The 5,000-nt window shown below is 33.1% G+C and overlaps 1 protein-coding gene across 2 annotated transcripts in view; it reads left to right on the forward strand.

Annotated features, from left to right (window-relative positions):
• Positions 1–1,847: 1,847 nt before the first annotated feature.
• The window catches only part of wge (winged eye), a 104,007-nt gene continuing 100,854 nt past the window's right edge, over positions 1,848–5,000 (forward strand). For both annotated transcript variants that reach the window (XM_068367567.1, XM_068367564.1), the window contains exon 1: positions 1,848–2,488. The gene's annotated coding sequence lies outside the window, so the exon portion shown is untranslated. The remainder of the gene's footprint in view (positions 2,489–5,000) is intronic.

The following is a 5,000-nucleotide window of genomic DNA, read 5'->3' on the forward strand; positions in this document are numbered from 1 at the left end:
ATAACCTGTAAACATAATTATCGTAATACGTCTATGCAATTACGTCCATTGTCGTTCATCGATTCCTAATGATTTTCTCTATTAAAAATAAGTTATTTTCTGTACATCAACGAAAGAGAAGTGTACAATCAAAACAAGTACAACGAACATTTAGACATTCATCGTTTCGTCTTGACTGTGCATTACCGCATAGTCAACGAGGGTACTGACATTAATATAATTACCACCTGTTAATGATATCCTTAGTTATTCACTCGCAAATTCTGTATCGATAGTTACTCAAGGAACTCTTCTTCCGTAGCTCCGATGGACGAAACGGAAACGAATTAAATTTGAATGAAAGCGTTCGAGCTCAGTGATTAAATCCAGAACGAGCAAAAAGCCATGAACGAGGTGATAAAGTTTTGCGTGGAGCGTCTTAGACCGTGAAATGCCTTTGTCCTAACCATATAGATAATAGGTGATAACCGGGTTGGGGTTGGGGGTGGGGGAGAGTGACATTGAGGGAGGGGGTGTGGACGTGCCCTCTGGTAAGTTTCACTTACTCTAGTAAAAATTGATGATGGCTTGATCTCATGCTGCAGCGCGCTGTCTCTGTCTCTCTCTCTATCTATCTCTCACCCTTTCTCTCTGTCTATCTATCTATCGCCCTTTCTCTCAATCCCTCGAAATTGCAAATACACACTGCACACACACTTCTACCTTTCCTATTGGTTCTCTCCAGCATGTAAGGGGTGGGGGAAGGGAGGGGATAAGAGTTGAAAGAGGGAGAACACTACACTTTTTCGCTCCCCGTTTCCTCCCTCCCTCCCTCGACTCACTCTCGCACCTGATTGGTAGTTCAAATGTAGATAGCAGCGAAGGGTTTTGGGGAGAAGGGCTAGAACACTTTTGGTGGGGGTGATTTGCACATAGTCTTCTAGCCCCTCCCCCGCACTAATACCCTTCCAGCCTTCTTATTTTTTTTTCCATTAAATTTTTTTCCCATGAAAATTTCGAAATTTTTAAACACTCGTTTACTGAGATCATTCTTAAGGAGTGATCGGATTCTGGTTGACAATCGATTTATTATAGTTAAGTTTATTTCCCTAATATATTGTGTTGATGTACCAAAAAAAAAAGGAAAAAAAAGAGCCGTATTTTGCTAACTTAGCTCATACTCATTTTAATTTTTATCATCCTCTTCTCATAAGTAATGGAGGTGATTGTTTGTGTTTGCATTAGGGTAAGAGAAAGAGGGGAAAAGTACCCCTCTACAAAACATTACGAGAGAGAGAGAGAGAGAGAGAGAGAGAGAGAGAGAGAGAGAGAGAGAGAGAGAGAGATGAATCTCTTGGAAGACGACGACCCTTCTAAGATGGAGAGGTACCGTACGATTCTTTTGCTGCGTAATAGAGTTGGTGTCGAGTTTTCCACGGTGGGTGGAAAATATACGAAATTTTGAGGTCTTCGTTGTCCTTTCATACAGACATTAATATTAATTAGCGATATTTATATTGATGGGATATTACAAGAAGTATATATTTGTAGACGTTTGTAGAATGAAATTTAACACGCTTTCCTGTTTATTTTTTATTTTTTTCCTCTTTTCATTAATGGAAAAAATACGAGAATTTATGGAAAACTAGTGTTTCTAGTAGTAGTAGGCGGCGGCTGCGGAGGGGGAGGAGGAAGTGAAGGAGAAGTGGAGGGGGGAGATAAGGAGGAGGACAAGGTGGTAGAAGAAGATGGTGGGGGGTGGGGGTTGGGGGAGGAGCTGGCGCAACCTCAACCCTGCCGACCAATCCAGAGAGAGAGAAAAGGAGAGAGAGAGAGAGAGAGTGAGAGAGAGAATCCGGGGTTCCCTTGCCGTGGGTCTCTCCTCCTCATCATTCGGGTCTGAACGTCCTGCCGAACAACATGTCTGCGCACTTCTAAGACAGTTTCGAGCTCGCGCGCGCTATCGTCAGCCACCGCTTACTCAAAGTTGTTGATAGTTTACAGACAAAAACCAGAATCTCGATTTTTCTTCATTGTGATTTTTTGGCTCAACTTCGTCGGATTGTGTGATATAGAATTAGTTTGTATCTTGTGTGTATACCGAAGTGTAAAAGGTTCATGCAGAAGTGTGTAATGGGAGAGGAAATCGTGTTGTCAATCGTCCGATGGTTTGGTGAAAAGTGAAGTGCATTTTCATAATAGTCTTTTATCTGGCTGTGGAAAGTGAAATATTTCAAGGAGTGTTTGTGATTTTTTCGGTGTACAACGAATCAGGAGCTTAAATAGAATGTGGGCAAATCTATCAAAAGTAGAAAATGCATAAAACTTTTTATAAGTCTAATGAGAGAAGATTCTAATGGAAAATGTATATCTCAACTTTAAAATCTGACGATGCTTCATGTGTGTTGGTGTCTAACAGTTTTTGGATTACCCATACAAGCAGCTCCAGAAGGATCGCCAAAATGCATAATGTTTTAGGATACGCGAACTGAAATCCTTGCCATTTCAGGTAAGTCACAAGATCTGTAAACAAACTCTTAAAATTTAGTATCTTTATAGAAAGGTAAAGAATTCCTTTGCTAGCGTTGTGTTGTCAATAAATTCCGGATATTTTTATTTTTTTTTTTCATAGACCTATCCTACTGTCATCAATGGCGTGAAATTTATGACGTAGAGAACATATCTATAACAAAGTTAATAATATCTACTTACGTTTTGGAATGTTATATTGCCTTAGACTTAGTTTACCAAGTATATTCGAGTTATGTAACCGGAGTTAGTTATCAATATATCAGAACAGCCTTCCATTTTATCAGATTTTTATAAATGCCATAGTATTTAAAACAAAAAAATTATGCATTGATATATATATATATATATATATATATATATATATATATATATATATATATATATATAAAACGTGTATTAACTATTTTCTAAATTTGCTGTTGTTTTCGAATTGGCAAAACTTTAGTCCTAGACCTTCATCAGTGTTAAAGATAATTCATTATATATATATATATATATATATATATATATATATATATATATATATATATATATATATATATATATATATATATATATATATATATATATATATATATATATATATATATATATATTCCGTATAGTGTTGTGATTTCCAAGAGCCCTGTATTTTATTGAAAATAATTTTTCTGGGAACCAAAATGAGTGTCGAATGTTGGCCTAATCGAAGAAAGTGACATGTTATCTAAAGGGCCATTATTTTCTTTATTGTTTTGAAAACGTATAATAAACATATTCATATCATGAATTAGAAGCAGAAAAAAGTAGTTCGTAGTATAGAAATTGCATTTCAAGGAATTTGGCGGATGAAAGTACCGGTAGGTCTATGGTGATTTCATACAATGTTAGGCTCTGCATTTTTATCGTTAATTGCAAATTACACTCCAAATTTAGATGTTTTCGTTATTTTTAATTTCTTAAATTTTTGACTGGTGATTTTCATTTTTGAGCGAAGTCTAATACCTGTGCATAAGTCTAGTGCCATTCGTAAACATTTATAGAAGGAGACGCGATGAAATGATCAAACATTATTGGTAGTAATTAATAAAATATAATACTCTATATATTACACGATTCTCGGAAATTATGTAAAAAATCTACTGTTCATATTACTTTAGAGTTTGAAAAAAAAAAAAATATTGAAATAATTCAATGAAAAACATTTAAACTCTTAATAACTTATTTTCTCAAAAAAAATTCAACAAGATTTCGTGCATATAAGTGACCCGTACAATAAATGATATCATTACCCCTGAATATATTTTTTCGATGATATTGAAATTTGGTATTGTGAATAATTTATACGTTTACATGTGATAATATTTATTTCAAAGTCATTGGATAATTTTTTTTTTCAGTGTCACCTAGCCTTTAAAATTTTCCTGTTATACGTTAGAAGTTTCCTAATTTGTAGCTCAACGCGTTTTATATGACAAAAAATTATCCTTATTTCAGAGCTTAAAATTTTTTTCTGACCCTTTTTCTAGAGGTTTTCTTCCGGTACTAACTTTTTTTTCCTATGCAAGGTAGACCTAACTACTGAAATTATGCAATTAAAGATTTATAACAGAAATATATGCTATGTTTATAAGGGTAGACCATTTATTTTCCCAAGGATATCTTTCCCTTCCCAAATTTTGGAAAGTACTTGAAAATAAAATTATTCTAGATGTCATTAGAATTTTTTTTTAAATTAACGAAACAGATTAAGAAAATTTGTAATTAATAGATTATTTTCTTCTCTTATATTTCCATTCCCCAAAATGTTATAATTGAAGAAGTATCACTGCCAAGCATCGTCGTGTTTGTAAGATCTTGATAAAACCATTTTCTTGAATTTCTACTTCCCACATATTTCGATTTGGAACTGCAAACGTCGGTAAAATATCGAAAGGTAATAAGGATAGCTTATGGCAATTTTATCATAAATTACATTTTGAGTGTGTTTTGAGTTTTTAGTTAAAAATAGTTTCTCAAAAAATTTATACGTTTATTTTTGTGTTTTGTATTTTTATGTTATTTTCATTTAAAAAATAAAACTTTCATGGATAGCTTATGGCAGTTTTATCATAGATTTCATTTTCAGTGTGTATTGTATTTTGGGTTTTTGGTTAAAAAATTTTAATGTGTTGTATTTTCTAGACGGTTTACATTATTAAAAAATTATTTACTTGAGTTAAAATTAAATTTATTTTTAGCAGGTTTTTAAATATTTTATTTTTATCACAGTAATATTTTTTATTTGAAATTTTGATGTTATTCTTAAACTTCAGACGTCTAGTTTTATTATGTTATTGAGGTAAGATGCCGTCATATTTATGCGTACCGTAGTTCTATGAAGAATTGTCTCCGCGTATCTTTTTCATTTTATAGATCAGTGTAATTTTTTTCTTTATTTTTAGTTTGTGTAGCCAAGTTTTTCGTTGATTTCACGTTTATTCAAAGTTTTATGTAGTTTTTTTTTATAC

The sequence above is a fragment of the Palaemon carinicauda genome, chromosome 45, assembly GCF_036898095.1.
Source record: "Palaemon carinicauda isolate YSFRI2023 chromosome 45, ASM3689809v2, whole genome shotgun sequence".
Classification (NCBI taxonomy): domain Eukaryota; kingdom Metazoa; phylum Arthropoda; class Malacostraca; order Decapoda; family Palaemonidae; genus Palaemon; species Palaemon carinicauda.